Source organism: Gymnoscopelus braueri (genome assembly GCF_963280865.1).
Source record: "Gymnoscopelus braueri genome assembly, chromosome: 16".
Lineage (NCBI taxonomy): Eukaryota > Metazoa > Chordata > Actinopteri > Myctophiformes > Myctophidae > Gymnoscopelus > Gymnoscopelus braueri.
Genome location: NC_137616.1, coordinates 50488071 through 50509609, shown reverse-complemented (window position 1 = coordinate 50509609; position 21539 = coordinate 50488071). Strand labels below are relative to the sequence as shown.

Sequence of the window (21539 nt, the reverse complement as noted above, 5' to 3'; positions counted from 1 at the left end):
AAAACCAAAGGATATGCAGTGACGTATGGGTACCAGTGACTGTAACAGGATGGCCAATGTTGCATCAAGGTGCCCGGATGTCCCTAGTGCCCACCTATCCTGTATCCCCTGTAACAGCTGTGATGGGTGCACTGGTTGAGAGGAGCACCGTGAACCTAGCCTGACCGACTAATATCATATGCGACGGCATATTCGTCTGGTTCCAGGCTACCGTAAACGGCCCTTGTTTCAGATAGATTCTTTTAGGAGACTTAGCAAGCACAGTTGTCGGTGCCCAAACAAGGAGAAAAAGACAAATACCAAACAGCTTGGAACTGTAGCCACGAGGAGAGAAGAGAGACTCAATGACATTTGAGCTCATGTAAAAAAAAATTGCTGGCTTATTTTTGCTCACGAAAAAACAGTAAAGAGGATCGTAGGAGGAATTTCCCAAAATAATGCATAGAAAGGAAAGGGTTTTCTCCCCTACAGGTGATCAGAAGTGTCCTGTGTGTTTCCATATTTCTTTGTAAGGAGTGTTGTGTTGGTGGACATTAAATAACTTGAATCTATTTCTCCTATTTAGCAGTGGTGGAAAAAGTACTCACCTTTTTTACTCAAGTAGAAGTATCAATACTGAAATTTAGAACTACTTTGTTACAAGTAAAAGTCCAGAATTCAAAATGTACTTGAGTTAAAGTACAAGAGTATTGGTATCAAAATGTACTTAAAGTACTAAAAGTAGACAGTAGTCATTATGCAGAATGTCCTATTTCACAAGTTTTCAAATCTATTAAAATATTTTGAAAATAGCAGATCTACAAGCTCACAATGTGTCGCATCGTGACGCATTGTGAACTTGTAGATCTGCTATTTTCAAATGGCCTAAATACATATAGGGCTGAAGTCATTAATGTATGTTTTGTAATAATAATCAAAATCTACAAAGTAAATAGTAACTAAAGTATTCAAATAATTGTAGTGGAGTAAAAGTACAATATTTGCCTCTGAGATGTAGTGGAGTAGAAGTAAACATACTGAAAACTGAAATTACTAAGGGAAGTACAAACACCTCAGAATTGTACTTAAGTACAGTACTTGAGTAAATGTACTTAGTTACTTTACACCACTGCTATTTAGGATGTACATAGAACTATTAGGCTCCTGAAAAATACTGGTTGGAGTTCAGAGGCCCACTGTTGGAGTCTAGAGTGTAAATAATTGTAGTAATATCTCATCTCTTGGTCTATGATTCTATTTGAATCAAAGTGAGGACTGTAATAGCATTTATGAGAATACTACACTGAGAACACTCACTCATGGTAGAGCAGAGACCTACACACACGCACACACTGTATACACACACACACACACACACACACACACACACACACACACACACACACACACACACACACACACACACACACACACACACACACACACACACACACACACACACACACACACACACACACACACACACACACACACACACACACACAATTAGTTCATTCATTACATGAAGAGTGGTTCCACAAAGTGGGGTCCTTGGGGGGGTTCCAGGGGGAACCCAGCTAAGTCCTTGATTGAGAACCAATAGTTTAAGCAGTTTGTCGACTAAAACTTATTTTTGTCAACTACTCTTTTTCACTGACGAAAACTAAATAAAAACTAAACTATGACTAAAACTAAAACTAAATGTATTGACAATTTCATCAACAAATAAAAAATATACTAAAATGTTAGTGAGGTTCTAGTGGAGAAGAGATCCAGTAGAACTAAAAGACAAGTCATTTTATGTTTGGTTGCGCTCGGGTGTCACGCTCCTAAAATAGCAGATATACAAGCTTGCAACGCGTCGCAGCGTGGAGCGAACGTGAGCTTGTAGATCGGCGATTTTCAGCATGCAACCAAGTGTAAAATCAGCCATTATGACACCATCAAGGCACCGCCAACATACATTATAGTTGACAATATCAACTGTAGATTTAGTCGACTATAATCTTATGATATTTAATCAACTAAAACTAGACTAAAACTAAAACATTTCAGATGACTAAAATTGTATTCAATAAAATAATCGGTGACGGAAATATTTCATGCCAATATTAATGTTTTTTGCTGTTGGTCTTTCTCTCTTCCTTGTTCATCTTTTTATAACCTGACGTCTCTACTCAAGTCACCTTCCCCCAACAACAGCTGTTTGGAGTCCAAACATGTCCACTGTTGGAGCATCACAAACTGCATGCACATTTCTCTATGAATTAATCAGTGATTAATCGCTCAATGCTATATAAAAGATGACTGGGGTGGGCAAGTGGGCAATTCACGCCCTCAACAACACCTCAGTAGGAAACACAAACAAAATGAGTCACCAACAATGTGCTATGTCTCCTATATGAGAGAGATTTAACTAGTATAGACAGTGCAAGCCCCTTGTCTCATGTTGTAGTAAACTATACTCAACAGAGGAGGACGTGGGCTTTTGCACATGTTATGTTATGACATTATTTGAGCTGTTTTTGAAATTACTCAATAATGTGTACATTTTACTGCAGTTTACATTACAAAATACAAATCTTGTAATTAACACTCCCAACGTAACTTTGTTTTAGCAAGGCATAAGGGTTAAATAAAATAATTCATCATTTAGTTATTATGATGATCGTCTTGGCTCATTGTGGTGCCCCCTCTGCACCGTGGTTTCCCCTCAGCACCGTGGTGCCCTATATGCACAGTGCGTGGTACATATGTGCCAAATGGCCGTAAACAACTCTCATCATATAGCCTACATACTGTTTGGAACAACTCTGCGTTTCTCCTAAGTTTAGTTACACAATTCAGCTACATTCACAATTCAGCTACATTCTCTACCTACTGTATGTGAATTTTTATCAGTTATGTTACAGCTGACGAGTGGAATTCCGATGTCCTTATGAAGTACTACAAAGGTCTATTGTAGTACTAACTCAGAAATAAAGTTTTTTGAATTTTAAAAGTTTCCCTTTTATTCGCTCAGTTTATGTTGGGATTACAAATGTGTACTTAAAAATATAAATAAAAATAGAATAAAAATACAAATATAAATAAAATCTAGGAAGGTTTCATGCCAATTCCAAACATCTGACACCAGATATGTTTCATCTGGAAATAGAGAAAAAGTCATGTTTTTCTTCCATGCTTAACATGTGAACGATGTGCAGGAGAAAAAGCCCGCCGATGCTCTCGTGTGAATATGGTCTTATGGAACTTCCCCAGACATGAGCGTGTGTATCGTCTGTGTGCGTAGGTGAATGTTCGAGAAGTGAGTGTGTCTATATGTGTGTGTATGTGGCTTTTTTTCAACTGCCACCCACACCCACAGAAAACTCTGCCTTAGTTTGCACGCATTCTAGCCGTGCGCAGCTAGACTGTACACTGTAGAGTGTACACTGTAGAGTGTACACTGAAAAATGAAAATTGAGGCACTTTAAATTCCAAAATAGTCCTTTACTTAAAAGTGCAAAAAGTGACATAGAGAAAAAAAAGTGACCGATCTATGTGAAGCACAATTACTTGCACAAGTTTTTTTTCTTTTTACAGTAATGTAAAACCAAAGGAGATGCAGTGACGAATGGGTACCAGTGACTGTAACAGGATGGCAAATGTTGCATCAAGATGTCCCTAGTGCCCACCTATCCTGTATCCCCAGTAACAGCTGTGATGGGTGCACTGGTTGAGAGGAGCACCGTGAACCTAGCCTGGCCGACTAATAGCATATGCGACGGCATATTCGTCTGGTTCCAGGCTAAATCGCCCCTCGTTTCAGATCCAGTTGTCGGTGCCCAAACAAGGAGAAAAAGACAAATGCCATACAGCTTGGAACTGTAGCCACGAGGAGAGAAGAGACTCAATGATATTTGAGCTCATGTAAAATAAATTGCTGGCTTACAAGTGGTTGCTCACGAAAAAACAGTAAAGAGGATCGTAGGTGGAATTTCCCAAAATAATGCATAGAAAGGAAAGGGTTTTCGCCCCTAGAGGTGATCAGAAGTGTCCTGTGTGTTTCCATATTTCTTTGTAAGGAGTGTTGTGTTGGTGGACATTAAATAACTTGAATCTATTTCTCCTATTTAGCAGTGGTGGAAAAAGTACTCACCTTTTTTACTTAAGTAGAAGTATCAATATTGCAATTTAGAACTACTTTGTTACAAGTAAAAGTCCGGAATTCAAAATGTACTTGAGTTAAAGTACAAAAGTATTGGTATCAAAATGTACTTAAAGTACTAAAAGTAGACAGTAGTCATTATGCAGAATGTCCCATTTCACAATTTTCAAATGTATAAAATCTTCTAAAATCTTTTGAAAATAGCAGATCTACAAGCTCACAATGCGTCGCGATGCGACGCATTGTGAGCTTGTAGATCTGCTATTGAGCTTGTAGATGGGCTTGTAGATCTGCTATTGCCTAAATGCATATAGGGCTGAAGTGGTTAATGTATGTTTTGTAATAATAATCAAAATCTACAAAGTAACTAGTAACTAAACTTTTCAAATAATTGTAATGGAGTAAAAGCACAATATTTGCTTCTGAGATGTAGTGGAGTAGAAGTAAACATACTGAAAACTGGAATTACTCAAGTAAAGTGCAAACACCTCAAAATTGTACTTAAGTACAGTACTTGAGTAAATGTACTTAGTTACTTTACACCACTGCTATTTAGGATATACATGACATATTAGGCTTCTGAACAATACTGGTTGGAGGTCAGAGGCCCACAGTTGGAGTCTAGACACGGCCGTGTGTTTAAGCACAGACAATGTCCTGTCTGCCTATGTCTATGCCTATATGTCCTTTTTCTTTTCTCTTCATCCCACTTTTGGGATGAAGAGAAAAGAAAAAGAAGACATCTCCGACAATCTACACTTCATGAAGTACAGAATTAACCGAATGAACCAAATTAATGTAACAAAAACACCCAAAAAAAGTAACAAACCTGGTTAAAAAAAAAAAAAATCCGTGCCTCGTGTGCGCACACACGCACGGAAAACTGCACACGCACACGTACACGCGCTGTGAAAATTGGCCTTTGCCTAGGGCCCGTTCTGACATTAATGCGCCCTGAGTCTAGAGTGTAAATAATTGCAGTAATATCTCATTACAGTCTAGTATTTCATATCTCTTGGTCTATGATTCTATTTGAATCAAAGGGAGGAATGTAATAGCATTTATGAGAATACTACACTGTTCTCCCTGTGATTATAGTTATAACTCATATGAGCCTTCAGCAAAAAGGACATTTTCTCACTCTGCAGGTCTATTTACAACTCACAGTTGTAGGAAAGCCATGGTCTCACCTGTTGGTATCCTGTCAGAATAACTATTACTTTATAGAGCCATGTATGACTCTGTCCACTAACCAGTGGTGTAAAGTAACTAAGTACATTTACCCAAGTACCGTACTTAAGTACAATTTTGAGGTACATTCACTTTACTGGAGTATTTCCAATTGTCCATACTTTTACTTCCACTCCACTACATCTCAGAGGCAAATATTGTACTTTTACTCCACTACAATTATTTGAAAACTCTAGTTACTAGTTAATTTGCAGATAAATAAATTATTAAATTATAAAACATACATTAACCACTTCAGCCCCATTTTATATAGGCTATTTGAAAATAGCCGATCTACAAGCTCACAGCACGTCGCATCGCGACGTGCTGTGAGCTTGTAGATCTGTTATTTTCCAACATTTTAGTACTTTTACTTTTGGTAGGCCTACTTTAAGTACATTTTGATACCAGCACTTTTGTACTTTTACTCATGTAAGTTTTGAATTCCGGACTTTGACTTGTAACAGAGTACTTCTTCATTGTAGTATTGACACTTTTACTTAAGTAAAACATTTAGGTACTTATTCCACCATTGCAACTAACCACACCTCCAGATATTTGTGTTCTCTTCTTGTTGTGTATAAAGGAGACACATGTCTAACAACTGGGAGGCTGCATCTGCATGAGACAGTCTCTGAGAGCTCTCGTTTATTGTATAATAAATACATTGATTCATTCCACTTTACCCTTTGTGGGAATTATTTCCTTTATACTGAAGTAGGGTTAATAATATCCATTACAATATGTACTTAGTTACTTTCCACCACTGCTGAAATGGGACTACCTGTCTGTCTGCCGTCTCCCCTCTGAAATGGGACTACCTGTCTGTCTGCCGTCTCCCCTCTGCTCTGTTAACGTTATGGGTAAAACACATTCAAGGGGCAAATTAAACGTGAAACACATCATCTACTGAGTCACCAGTGTCTCTAATGGTGTTTATCTTACCTCTTATGTTGTTCAGACAGACCGGGTTTATAGGCCACACTCACTCATGGTAGAGCAGAGACCTACACACACACACACACACACACACACACACACACACACACACACACACACACACACACACACACACACACACACACACACACACACACACACACACACACACACACACACACACACACACACACACACACACACACACACACACACACACACACACACACACACACACAATTAGTTCATTCAACATGAAGAGTGGTTCTGCTAAGTGGGGTCCTTGAGGGGGTTCCAGGGGGAACCCAGCTACATCCTTGACATGGAAACGTTTGAAAACCAATTGTTTAAGTATTTTGTCGACTAAAACTATGACGGAAAATGTTCGTCAACTACTCTTTTTCACTGACGAAAACTAAATAAAAACTAAGCTATGATGACTAAAACTAAAACTAAATGTATTGACAATTTCATCAACAAATAAAAACTAGACTAAAACGTTAGTGAGGGACGAGTGGAGAAGAGATCCAGTAGAACTAAAAGACATTTCATGTGTGGTTGCACTCGGGTGTCGTGGTCCGAAAATAACAGATCTACATGCTCGTCACAGCGTGGCGCGTTGTGAGCTTGTAGATCGGCTATTTTCAGCATGCAACCAAGTGTAAAATCAGCCATTACGATGCCATCAAGGCACCGCCAACATACATTTTGGTTGACAAAATCAACTGTAGATTTAGTCGACAATAATGTTATGATATTTAGTCGACTAAAACTAGACCAAAACTCAAACTTTTCAGATGACTCAAATTGTATTCAATAAAATAATCGGTGACGGAAATACTTCATGCCAATATTAATGTTTTTTGCTGTTGGTCTTTCTCTCTTCCTTGTTCATCTTTTTATAACCTGACGTCTCTCCTCAAGTCACCTTCCCCCAACAACAGCTGTTTGGAGTCCAAACATGTCCACTGTTGGGCATCACAAACTGCATGCACATTTCTCTATGAATTAATCAGTGATTCATCGCTCAATGCTATATAAAAGATGACTGGGGTGGGCAAGTGGGCAATTCACGCCCTCAACAACACCTCAGTAGGAAACACAAACAAAATGAGTCACCAACAATGTGCTATGTCTCCTAGCATATGAGAGAGATTTAACTAGTATAGACAGTGCAAGCCCCTTGTCTCATGTTGTAGTAAACTATAATCAACAGAGGAGGACTAAGGGTTAAATAAAATAATTCATCATTTAGTTATTATGATGATCGTCTTGGCTCATTGTGGTGCCCCCTCTGCACCGTGGTTCCCTATATGCACAGTGCGTGGTACACATGTGCCAAATGGCCGCAACCCACTCTCATCATATAGCCTACATACTGTTTGGAGCAACTCTGCGTTTCTCCTCAGTTTAGTTACACAATTCAGCTACATTCACAATTCAGCTACATTCACAATTCAGCTACATTCTCTACCTACGGTATGTTAATTTGTATCAGTTGTGTTACAGCTGTCGTGTGGAATTCCGATGTCCTTATGAAGTTAGTACTGCAAAAATAAAGTTTTTTGAATTTTAAAAGTTTCCCTTTTATTTGCTCAGTTTATGTTGGGATTACAAATGTGTACTTAAAATAAAAATAAAAATATAAATACAATCTAGGAAGGTTTCATGCCAATTCCAAACATCTGACACCAGATATGTTTCATCTGGAAATAGAGAAAAAGTAATGTTTTTCTTCCATATTTAACATGTGAACGATGTGCAGGAGAAAAAGCCCGCCGGTGCTCTCGTGTGAATATGGTCTTATGGAACTTCCCCAGACATGAGCGTGTGTATCGTCTGTGTGCGTAGGTGAATGTTCAAGAAGTGAGTGTGTCTATATGTGTGTGTATGTGGCTTTTTCTCAACTTCCACCCACACCCACAGAAAACTCTGCCTTAGTTTGCACGCATTCTAGCCGTGCAGAATGTACACTGTAGAGTGTACACTGAAAAATGAAAATTGAGGCTCTTTAAATTCAAAAATAGTCCTTTACTTAAAAGTGCAAAAAGTGACATAGTGAAAAAAAAGTGACCGATCTATGTGAAGCACAATTACTTGCACAAGTTGTTTTTTACAGTAATGGAAAACCAAAGGATATACTAACGTATGGGTACAAGTGACTGTAACAGGATGGCCAATGTTGCATCAAGATGTCCCTAGTGCCCACCTATCCTGTATCCCCAGTGACAGCTGTGATGGGTGCACTGGTTGAGAGGAGCACCGTGAACCTAGCCTGGCCGACTAATAGCATATGCGACGGCATATTCGTCTGGTTCCAGGCTACCGTAAATGCCCCTTGTTTCAGATAGATTCTTTTAGGAGACTTGGCAAGCACAGTTGTCGGTGCCCAAACAAGGAGAAAAAGACAAATGCCAAACAGCTTGGAACTGTAGCCACGAGGAGAGAAGAGAGACTCAATGACATTTGAGCTCATGTAAAATAAATTGTGGTCGCTCACGAAAAAACAGTAAAGAGGATCGTAGGTGGAATTTCCCAAAATAATGCATAGAAAGGAAAGGGTTTTCTCCCCTACAGGTGATCAGAAGTGTCCTGTGTGTTTCCATATTTCTTTGTAAGGAGTGTTGTGTTGGTGGACATTAAATAACTTGAATCTATTTCTCCTATTTAGCAGTGGTGGAAAAAGTACTCACCTTTTTTTACTTAAGTAAAAGTATCAATACTGCAATTTAGAACTACTTTGTTACAAGTAAAAGTCCAGAATTCAAAATTGACTTGAGTTAAAGTACAAAAGTATTGGTATCAAAATGTACTTAAAGTACTAAAAGTAGACAGTAGTCATTATGCAGAATGTCCCATTTCACAAGTTTTCAAATGTATAAAATCTATAAAAATCATTTGAAAATAGCAGATCTACAAGCTCACAATGCGTCGCATCGCGAGGCATAGGGGTTAAACAAAATAATTAATAATTTAGTTATTATGATGATCGGCTTGGGTCATTGTAGTGCCCTCCTCTGCACCGTGGTTTTAGATAACAAACCTACTCAGGGTGAAGATCGGCTGTTGAAGGGAGTTTCCAGCAACCGGCGCAGCCAACTGTCACCCACAGAGTAGATCTGACACCAAATATGTTTCATCTCAACATGGAGAAATTTACAAAGTCATTTTTTTTACCTTCCATGTGAACGAGGTGCAGGAGAAAAAGCCTGCCGATGCTCTCGTGAGAATACAGTCTTATGGAACTTTCCCAGACATGAGTGTGCGTGCGGAGGTGTGTGTGTGTATGTGTATGTGTATGTGTGTGTGTGTGTGTGTGTGTGTGTGTGTGTGTGTGTGTGTGTGTGTGTGTGTGTGTGTGTGTGTGTGTGTGTGTGTGTGTGTGAGTGTGTGTGTGTGTGTGTGTGTGTGTGTGTGAGTGTGTGTGTGGCAACAGGGAGGGGGGGGAGCGGAGTCTTTGGTATGACCCAGTCAGGGTTGTACTGGTCAGCTCCCAGTACAACAGGCTGAGATTTCAGTTCATTATTTATTTTTCTGTCTGCTAGAAACGTCTAGACAACACAGGATTTGTGGTTTATCAGAGGGGAAGACCCCGCCCCCCCCCCCCCATGACTCTGTGTGTCTTATAAGTGAGCATAATAATTCAGTTAAAAGCTATTATACTGTATATTATCAGCATTTACATATAATGAGTAAATTAAATTATTAATAACATCATGTTAAATAAATGAGAGAATCTAATGATTGACGCTTACATGTGTGCATGTAACCTCTAATCTCTCAAAATATGGATACTTTGTGAACAGGTTCTCTCACTAATCAGTCATAAATATAGATTGTATGTCAGATAGCGTGTGCAGCTCACATACAGGATGTAAAACCACAAAAAGCCTCTTCCTGTTGCTAGTGTTCGAGTGTGCCTCAGCAGTCTGTTCAACCATTCAATACAAACTGTTTCCTCTATCATATTCCTTCTTTAGGCATATCTAGTGATAATATAATGTTAAGCCTATATCCTTAAGTGAGCTGTTCAACATATAATGATTTCTAATAAAATTCCCATATTGTCAACAACTATGACGGCTACACTCCACTTTAACAGCTAAACAGGACCCTGAGTTCTCAGGGGTTGATGGTGGATTTGCTGACTCTTCCTAAATGGTGCTTCTTCAAACTTTACACAGTATAAATGTGATAGCTTGATGTTTCTATACGTAAGACATAAACAATAAACACCAAAAAGGCTTGCACACTGAAATAAATTAATTGAGGCTCTTAAAATTCAAAAATAGTTTACTTAAAAGTGCAAAAAGTGACAGTGAAAAAAATGACCAATCTATGTGAAGCACAATTACTTGCACGAGTTTTTTTGTTTTTGTTTTTACAGTAATGGAAAACCAAAGGATATGCAGTGACGTATGGGTACCAGTGACTGTAACAGGATTGCCAATGTTGCATCAAGGTGCCCGGATGTCCCTAGTGCCCACCTATCCTGTATCCCCTGTGACAGCTGTGATGGGTGCACTGGTTGAGAGGAGCACCGTGAACCTAGCCTGGCCGACTAATAGCATATGCGACGGCATATTCGTCTGGTTCCAGGCTACCATAAACGCCCCTTGTTTCAGATCCTTTTGGGAGGCCAAGCGAGGACAGTTGTCGGTGCCCAAACAAGGAGAAAAAGACAAATGCCATACAGCTTGGAACTGTAGCCACGAGGAGAGAAGAGACTCAATGATATTTGAGCTCATGTAAAAAAGAATTGCTGGCTTACAAGTGACATCGAATTAATGTAACAAAAACACCCAAAAAAGTAACAAACCTGTTTAAAAACGCACATTTTCGTAACTCGCGCGCGCACACACACGCACGGAAAAAATGCACACGCGCTGTGAAAATTGGCCTTTGCCTAGGGCCCGTTCAGACATTAATGCGCCCTGAGTCTAGAGTGTAAATAATTGCAGTAATATCTCATTACAGTCTAGTATTTCATATCTCTTGGTCTATGATTCTATTTGAATCAAAGGGAGGAATGTAATAGCATTTATGAGAATACTACACTGTTTCCCCTGTGATTATAGTTATAACTCATATGAGCCTTCAGCCAAAAGGACATTTTCTCACTCTGCAGGTCTATTTACAACTCACAGTAGTAGGAAAGCCATGGTCTCACCTGTTGGTATCCTGTCAGAATAACTATTACTTTATAGAGCCATGTATGACTCTGTCCACTAACCAGTGGTGTAAAGTAACTAAGTACATTTACTCAAGTACCGTACTTAAGTACAATTTTGAGGTACATTCACTTTACTGGAGTATTTCCAATTGTCCATACTTTTACTTCCACTCCACTACATCTCAGAGGCAAATATTGTACTTTTACTCCACTACAATGATTTGAAAACTCTAGTTACTAGTTAATTTGCAGATAAATAAATTATTAAATTATAAAACATACATTAACCACTTCAGCCCCATTTTATATAGGCTATTTGAAAATAGCCGATCTACAAGCTCACAGCACGTCGCATCGCGACGTGCTGTGAGCTTGTAGATCTGTTATTTTCCAACATTTTAGTACTTTTACTTTTGGTAGGCCTACTTTAAGTACATTTTGATACCAGCACTTTTGTACTTTTACTCAAGTAAGTTTTGAATTCCGGACTTTGACTTGTAACAGAGTACTTCTTCATTGCAGTATTGACACTTTTACTTAAGTAAAACATTTAGGTACTTTTTCCACCATTGCAACTAACCACACCTCCAGATATTTGTGTTCTCTTCTTGTTGTGTATAAAGGAGACACATGTCTAACAACTGGGAGGCTGCATCTGCATGAGACAGTCTCTGAGAGCTCTCGTTTATTGTATAATAAATACATTGATTCATTCCACTTTACCCTTTGTGGGTATTATTTACTTAATACTGAAGTAGGGTTAATAATATCCATTACAATATGTACTTAGTTACTTTCCACCACTGCTGAAATGGGACTACCTGTCTGTCTGCCGTCTCCCCTCTGAAATGGGACTACCTGTCTGTCTGCCGTCTCCCCTCTGAAATGGGACTACCTGTCTGTCTGCCGTCTCCCCTCTGCTCTGTTAACGTTATGGGTAAAACACATTCAAGGGGCAAATTAAACGTCACTTCATCTACTGAGTCACCAGTGTAACTAATGGTGTTTATTTTACCTCTTATGTTGTTCAGACAGACCGGTTTTATAGGCCACACTCACTCATGGTAGAGCAGAGACACACACACACACACACACACACACACACACACACACACACACACACACACACACACACACACACACACACACACACACACACACACACACACACACACACACACACACACACACACACACACACACACACACACACACACACACACACACACACACACACACACACACAGTGTTCATTCAACATGAAGAGTGGTTCCGCTAAGTGGGGTCCTTGAGGGGGTTCCAGGGGGAACCCAGCTAAATCCTTGATATGGAAACGTTTGAGAACCAATTGTTTGGTTCAATGCAATTGACTAAAACTATGACGGAAAATGTTCGTCAACTACTCTTTTTCACTGACGAAAACTAAATAAAAACTAAGCTATGATGACTAAAACTTAAACTAAATGTATTGACAATTTCATCAACAAATAAAAACTGGACTAAAACGTTAGTGAGGGACGAGTGGAGAAGAGATCCAGTAGAACTAAAAGACATTTCATGTGAGGTTGCACTCGGGTGTCGTGCTCCGGAAATAGCAGATCTACAAGCTCACAACGCGTCACAGCGTGGCGCGTTGTGAGCTTGTAGATCGGCTATTTTCAGCATGCAACCAAGTGTAAAATCAGCCATTACGATGCCATCAAGGCACCACCAACATACATTTTGGTTGACAAAATCAACTGTAGATTTAGTCGACAATAATGTTATGATATTTAGTCGACTAAAACTAGACCAAAACTCAAACTTTTCAGATGACTCAAATTTTATTCAATAAAATAATCGGTGACGGAAATATTTCATGCCAATATTAATGTTTTTTGCTGTTGGTCTTTCTCTCTTCCTTGTTCATCTTTTTATAACCTTTTTTTTTCTTTTTATAGTCTCTCCTCAAGTCACCTTCCCCCAACAACAGCTGTTTGGAGTCCAAACATGTCCACTGTTGGGCATCACAAACTACATGCACATTTCTCTATGAATTAATCAGTGATTAATCGCTCAATGCTATATAAAAGATGACTGGGGTGGGCAAGTGGGCAATTCACGCCCTTAACAACACCTCAGTAGGAAACACAAACAAAATGAGTCACCAACAATGTGCTATGTCTCCTAGCATATGAGAGAAATTTAACAATTATAGACATTTTCAAGTGCAAGCCCCATTGTCTCATGTTGTAGTAAACTATAATCAACAGAGGAGGACGAGGGCATTTGCACATGTTATGTTATGACATTGTTTGAGCTGTTTTTTAAATTACTCAATAATTTGTGCATTTTACTGCAGTTTAAATTTCAAAATACAAATCTTGTAGTTAACACTCCCAACGTAACTTTGTTTTAGCAAGGCATAAGGGTTAAATAAAATAATTAACAATTTAGTTATTATGATGATCGTCTTGGCTCATTGTGGTTCCCCCTCTGCACCGTGGTGCCCTATATGCACAGTGCGTGGTACACATGTGCCAAATGGCCGCAACCCACTCTCATCATATAGCCTACATACTGTTTGGAGCAACTCTGCGTTTCTCCTCAGTTTAGTTACACAATTCAGCTACATTCACAATTCAGCTACATTCACAATTCAGCTACATTCTCTACCTACGGTATGTTAATTTGTATCAGTTGTGTTACAGCTGTCGTGTGGAATTCCGATGTCCTTATGAAGTTAGTACTGCAAAGGTCTATGTACCTTTGTAGTACTAACTCAAAAATAAAGTTTTTTGAATTTTAAAAGTTTCCCTTTTATTTGCTCAGTTTATGTTGGGATTACAAATGTGTACTTAAAATAAAAATAAAAATATAAATACAATCTAGGAAGGTTTCATGCCAATTCCAAACATCTGACACCAGATATGTTTCATCTGGAAATAGAGAAAAAGTAATGTTTTTCTTCCATATTTAACATGTGAACGATGTGCAGGAGAAAAAGCCCGCCAGTGCTCTCGTGTGAATATGGTCTTATGGAACTTCCCCAGACATGAGCGTGTGTATCGTCTGTGTGCGTAGGTGAATGTTCGAGAAGTGAGTGTGTCTATATGTGTGTGTATGTGGCTTTTTTTCAACTGCCACCCACACCCACAGAAAACTCTGCCTTAGTTTGCACGCATTCTAGCCGTGAAGAATGTACACTGTAGAGTGTACACTGTAGAGTGTACACTGAAAATTTTAAATTGAGGCTCTTTAAATTCAAAAATAGTCCTTTACTTAAAAGTGCAAAAAGTGACATAGTGAAAAAAAAGTGACCGATCTATGTGAAGCACAATTACTTGCACAAGTTGTTTTTTACAGTAATGGAAAACCAAAGGATATACAGTGACGTATGGGTACTGTAACAGGATGGCCAATGTTGCATCAAGATGTCCCTAGTGCCCACCTATCCTGTATCCCCAGTGACAGCTGTGATGGGTGCACTGGTTGAGAGGAGCACCGTGAACCTAGCCTGACCGACTAATATCATATGCGACGGCAGATTCGTCTGGTTCCAGGCTACCGTAAACGCCCCTTGTTTCAGATAGATTCTTTTAGGAGACTTAGCAAGCACAGTTGTCGGTGCCCAAACAAGGAGAAAAAGACAAATGCCAAACAGCTTGGAACTGTAGCCACGAGGAGAGAAGAGAGACTCAATGACATTTGAGCTCATGTTAAAGAAATTGCTGGCTTACAAGTGGTCGCTCACGAAAAAACAGTAAAGAGGATCGTAGGTGGAATTTCCCAAAATAATGCATAGAAAGGAAAGGGTTTTCTCCCCTACAGGTGATCAGAAGTGTCCTGTGTGTTTCCATATTTATTTGTAAGGAGTGTTGTGTTGGTGGACATTAAATAACTTGAATCTATTTCTCCTATTTAGCAGTGGTGGAAAAGTACTCACCTTTTTTTACTTAAGTAAAAGTATCAATACTGCAATTTAAAACTACTTTGTTACAAGTCCAGAATTCAAAATTGACTTGAGTTAAAGTACAAAAGTATTGGTATCAAAATGTACTTAAAGTACTAAAAGTAGACAGTAGTCATTATGCAGAATGTCCCATTTCACAAGTTTTCAAATGTATAAAATCTATAAAAATCATTTGAAAATAGCAGATCTACAAGCTCAAAATGCGTCGCATCGCGAGGCATAGGGGTTAAACAAAATAATTAATAATTTAGTTATTATGATGATCGGCTTGGGTCATTGTAGTGCCCTCCTCTGCACCGTGGTTTTAGATAATAAACCCAGGGTGAAGATCGGCTGTTGAAGGGAGTTTCAAGTAACCGGCGCAGCCAACTGTCACCCACAGAGTAGATCTGACACCAAGTATGTTTCATCTCAACATGGAGAAATTTACAAAGTCATTTTTTTTACCTTCCATGTGAACGAGGTGCAGGAGAAAAAGCCTGCCGATGCTCTCGTGAGAATACAGTCTTATGGAACTTTCCCAGACATGAGTGTGCGTGCGGAGGTGTGTGTGTGTATGTGTATGTGTATGTGTATGTGTGTGTGTGTGTGTGTGTGTGTGTGTGTGTGTGTGTGTGTGTGTGTGTGTGTGTGTGTGTGTGTGTGTGTGTGAGTGTGTGTGTGTGTGTGTGTGTGTGTGTGTGTGTGTGTGTGTGTGTGTGTGTGAGAGTGTGTGTGTGTGTGTGTGCGTGTGGCAACAGGGAGGGGGGGGAGCGGAGTCTTTGGTATGACCCAGTCAGGGTTGTACTGGTCAGCTCCCAGTACAACAGGCTGAGATTTCAGTTCATTATTTATTTTTCTGTCTGCTAGAAACGTCTAGACAACACAGGATTTGTGGTTTATCAGAGGGGAAGACCCCCCCACCCCCATGACTCTGTGTGTCTTATAAGTGAGCATAATAATTCAGTTAAAAGCTATTAAACTGTATATTATTACATATAATGAGTAAATTAAATTATTAATAACATCATGTTAAATAAATGAGAAAATCTAATGATTGACGCTTACATGTGTGCATGTAACCTCTAATCTCTCAAAATATGGGTATTTTCTGAACAAGTTCTCTCACTAATCAGTCATAAATATAGATTGTATGTCAGATAGCGTGTGCAGCTCACATACAGGATGTAAAACCATAAAAAGCCTCTTCCTGTTGCTAGTGTTCGAGTGTGCCTCAGCAGTCTGTTCAACCATTCAATACAAACTGTTTCCTCTATCATATTCCTTCTTTAGGCATATCTAGTGATAATATAATGTTAAGCCTATATCCTTAAGTGAGCTGTTCAACATATAATGATTTCTAATAAAATTCCCATATTGTCAACAACTATTACGGCTACACTCCACTTTAACAGCTAAACAGGACCCTGAGTTCTCATGGGTTGATGGTGGATTTGCTGACTCTTCCTAAATGGTGCTTCTTCAAACTTTACAGTATAAATCTGATAGCTTGATGTTTCTATATGTAAGACATAAACAATAAACACCAAAAAGGCTTGCACACTGAATTTTTTTTATTGAGGCTCTTTAAATTCAAAAATAGTTTACTTAAAAGTGCAAAAAGTGACATAGTGAAAAAAATGACCAATCTATGTGAAGCACAATTACTTGCACAAGTTTTTTTTGTTTGTTTTTACAGTAATGGAAAACCAAAGGATATGCAGTGACGTATGGGTACCAGTGACTGTAACAGGATGGCCAATGTTGCATCAAGGTGCCCGGATGTCCCTAGTGCCCACCTATCCTGTATCCCCAGTAACAGCTGTGATGGGTGCACTGGTTGAGAGGAGCACCGTGAACCTAGCCTGGCCGACTAATAGCATATGCGACGGCATATTCGTCTGGTTCCAGGCTACCGTAAACGCCCCTTGTTTCAGATCCTTTTGGGAGGCCAAGCGAGCACAGTTGTCGGTGCCCAAACAAGGAGAAAAAGACAAATGCCATACAGCTTGGAACTGTAGCCACGAGGAGAGAAGAGAGACTCAATGACATTTGAGCTCATGTTAAAAAAGAATTGCTGGCTTACAAGTGACATCGAATTAATGTAACAAAAACACCCAAAAAAGTAACAAACCTGGTTAAAAACGCACATTTTCGCAACTCACGCGCGCACACACACGCACGGAAAAAATGCACACGCGCACATGCACACGCGCTGTGAAAATTGGCCTTTGCCTAGGGCCCGTTCAGACATTAATGCGCCCTGAGTCTAGAGTGTAAATAATTGCAGTAATATCTCATTACAGTCTAGTATTTCATATCTCTTGGTCTATGATTCTATTTGAATCAAAGGGAGGAATGTAATAGCATTTATGAGAATACTAAACTGTTCTCCCTGTGATTATAGTTATAACTCATGAGCCTTCAGCAAAAAGGACATTTTCTCACTCAGGTCTATTTACAACTCACAGTAGTAGGAAAGCCATGGTCTCACCTGTTGGTATCCTGTCAGAATAACTATTACTTTATAGAGCCATGTATGACTCTGTCCACTAACCAGTGGTGTAAAGTAACTAAGTACATTTACTCAAGTACTGTACTTAAGTACAATTTTGAGGTACTTTAACTGTACTGAAGTATTTCCAATTGTCCATACTTTCACTTCTACTCCACTACATCTCAGAGGCAAACATTGTACTTTTACTCCACTACAATGATTTGAAAACTTTAGTTACTAGTTACTTTGCAGATAAATAAATTAATACATTATAAAACATACATTAACCACTTCAGCCCCATTTTATACCTAGGCTATTTGAAAATAGCCGATCTACAAGCTCACAACGCGTCGCATCGCGACGCGTTGTGAGCTTGTAGATCTGCTATTTTCCAACATTTTAGTACTTTTACTTTTGGTAGGCCTACTTTAAGTACATTTTGATACCAATACTTTTGTACTTTTATTCAAGTAAGTTTTGAATTACGGACTTTTACTTGTAACAGAGTACTTCTTCATTGTAGTATTGATACTTTTACTTAAGTAAAACATTTAGGTATTTTTTTCCACCACTGCCACTAACCACACCTCCAGATATTTGTGTTCTCTTCTTGTTGTGTATAAAGGAGACACATGTCTAACAACTGGGAGGCTGCATCTGCATGAGACAGTCTCTGAGAGCTCTCGTTTATTGTATAATAAATACAATGATTCATTCCACTTTACCCTTTGTGGGAATTCTTTCCTTTATACTGAAGTAGGGTTAATAATATCCATTACAATATGTACTTAGTTACTTTCCACCACTGCTGAAATGGGACTACCTGTCTGTCTGCCGTCTCCCCTCTGAAATGGGATTACCTGTCTGTCTGCCGTCTCCCCTCTGAAATGGGACTACCTGTCTGTCTGCCGTCTCCCCTCTGAAATGGGACTACCTGTCTGTCTGCCGTCTCCCCTCTGAAATGGGACTACCTGTCTGTCTGCCGTCTCCCCTCTGAAATGGGACTACCTGTCTGTCTGCCGTCTCCCCTCTGAAATGGGACTACCTGTCTGTCTGCCGTCTCCCCTCTGCTCTGTTAACGTTATGGGTAAAACACATTCAAGGGGCAAATTAAACGTGAAACACATCATCTACTGAGTCACCAGTGTCTCTAATGGTGTTTATCTTACCTCTTATGTTGTTCAGACAGACCGGGTTTATAGGCCACACTCACTCATGGTAGAGCAGAGACCTACACACACACACACACACACACGCACACGCACACGCACACACATACACACACACACACACACGCACACACACACACACACAGAGACAATTAGTTCATTCAAGAAGAGTGGTTCCACAAAGTGGGGTCCTTGGGGGGGTTCCAGGGGGAACCCAGCTAAGTCCTTGATATGAAACAGTTTGAGAACCAATAGTTTAAGTAGTTTGTCGACTAAAACTATGAAGATTTTTTTTTTTGTCAACTATCCTTTTTTACTGACGAAAACTAAATAAAAACTAAGCTATGATGACTAAAACTAAAACTAAATGTATTGACAATTTCATCAACAAATAAAAAATATGCTAAAATGTTAGTGAGGTTCTAGTGGAGAAGAGATCCAGTAGAACTAAAAGACAAGTCATTTTATGTTTGGTTGTGCTCGGGTGTCACGCTCCTAAAATAGCAGATATACAAGCTTGCAACGCGTCGCAGCGTGGAGTGTTGTGAGCTTGTAGATCTGCGATTTTCAGCATGCAACCAAGTGTAAAATCAGCCATTATGACACCATCAAGGCACCACCAACATACATTTTAGTTGACAATATCAACTGTAGATTTAGTCGACTATAATCTTATGATATTTAATCAACTAAAACTAGACTAAAACTAAATCATTTCAGATGACTAAAATATGACTAAAACTAAATGAAATTTCATTCAAAAGACTATGACTAAAACTACATCAAAATTTGTTGTCAAAATGAACACTGACTTACAGTCACAGTAAGTGAATACAGGCCATCACTTAATGATGACTTGGGGGTGCAACGGTTAATCAATGATACAATTAATTATTGACAATCGATCATTTAATAAAATAATCGGTGAGGGAAATATCTCATGCCAATATTACTTGGCAAATAACATTGTGGAAACACAAAGAAAATTAGTCACCAAAAATGTCCTATGTCTCCTAGCATATGAGAGAGATTTAACAATTATAGACATTTTCAAGTGCAAGCCCCATTGTCTCATGTTGTAGTAAACTATAATCAACAGAGGAGGACGTGGGCTTTTGCACATGTTATGTTATGACATTATTTGAGCTGTTTTTGAAATTACTCAATAATGTGTGCATTGTAGGCTACTGCAGTTTAAAGTCCCAAATACAAATCTTGTAGTTAACACTCCCAACTCAGCTTTTAGCAAGGCATAAGGGTTAAATAAAATAATTCACCGTGGTTCCCCCTCGGGAACGTGGTACCCTATACACACAGTGCGTGGTACACATGTGCCAAGTGACCGTATAACCAACTCTCATCATATACTATTTGGAGCAACTCTGGGTTTGTCCCAAGTTTAGTTACACAATTCAGCTACATTCACAATTCAGCTACATTCACAATTCAGCTACATTCACAATTCAGCTACATTCACAATTCAGCTACATTCACAATTCAGCTATACATTCACAATTCAGCTACATTCACAATTCAGCTATACATTCACAATTCAGCTACATTCACAATTCAGCTATACATTCACAATTCAGCTACATTCACAATTCAGCTACATTCACAATTCAGCTACATTCACAATTCAGCTATACATTCACAATTCAGCTACATTCACAATTCAGCTACATTCACAATTCAGCTATACATTCACAATTCAGCTACATTCACAATTCAGCTACATTCACAATTCAGCTACATTCACAATTCAGCTATACATTCACAATTCAGCTACATTCACAATTCAGCTACATTCACAATTCAGCTACATTCACAATTCAGCTACATTCACAATTCAGCTACATTCACAATTCAGCTACATTCTCTACCTACATAATACTAATGCCATAATTTGGGCTTGTTGTAAAATAATAAGGTTCCATTTAGATCTCATTCAGCCTTGAACACAGTTCAGTCTAAATGTGGTAGGTCCAAACATGTATAGATAATAAACCTACCCAGGGGGAGGATTGGCTGTTGAAGGGAGTTTCAAGCGACTCAGGCCGACTCAGCCAACCGTCACCCACAGAGTAGATCTGACACCAAATATGTTTCATCTGGAAATGGAGAAAAAGTCATGTTTTTACCTTCCAAGCTTGAAATGTGAACGAGGTGCAGGAGAAAAAGCCCGCCGATGCTCTGGTGAGAATACGGTCTTATGGAACGTCCCCAGACATGCGCGTGTGTGTCGTGTGTGAGCGTAGGTGACTGTTCGAGAAGTGAGTGAGTCTATATGTGGGTGGCACCCACGAAAAACCCTGCCCCTTAGTTTGCACGCGTTCTAGCAGTGCTCTGGGGGGGGGGGGGGTCATGTTAAATAAATGAGAAAAGCTAATGATTGACGTTTACATGTCTGCATGTAACCTCTAATCTCTCAAAATATGGATATTTTCTCACTAATCAGTCATAAATATAG

General features: G+C 39.2%; 1 protein-coding gene across 5 annotated transcripts in view; it reads right to left on the bottom strand.

The window, feature by feature from the left end:
- Positions 1 to 21314, bottom strand: part of LOC308102749 (uncharacterized protein) — a 48252-nt gene extending 26938 nt beyond the window's left edge. For 2 of the 5 annotated variants that reach the window (XM_080452600.1, XM_080452603.1), the window contains exons 1-3: positions 21211 to 21314; positions 19070 to 19131; positions 6305 to 6366 (exon numbers count right to left, since the gene is read on the bottom strand). The gene's annotated coding sequence lies outside the window, so the exon portion shown is untranslated. Of the gene's footprint in view, positions 1 to 6304; positions 6367 to 12486; positions 12506 to 19069; positions 19132 to 21210 lie in introns of those variants that run through there. The other 3 variants (XM_080452601.1, XM_080452602.1, XM_080452604.1) reach the window with 3 other exon arrangements.
- Between the last annotated feature and the right edge of the window lie 225 nt (positions 21315 to 21539).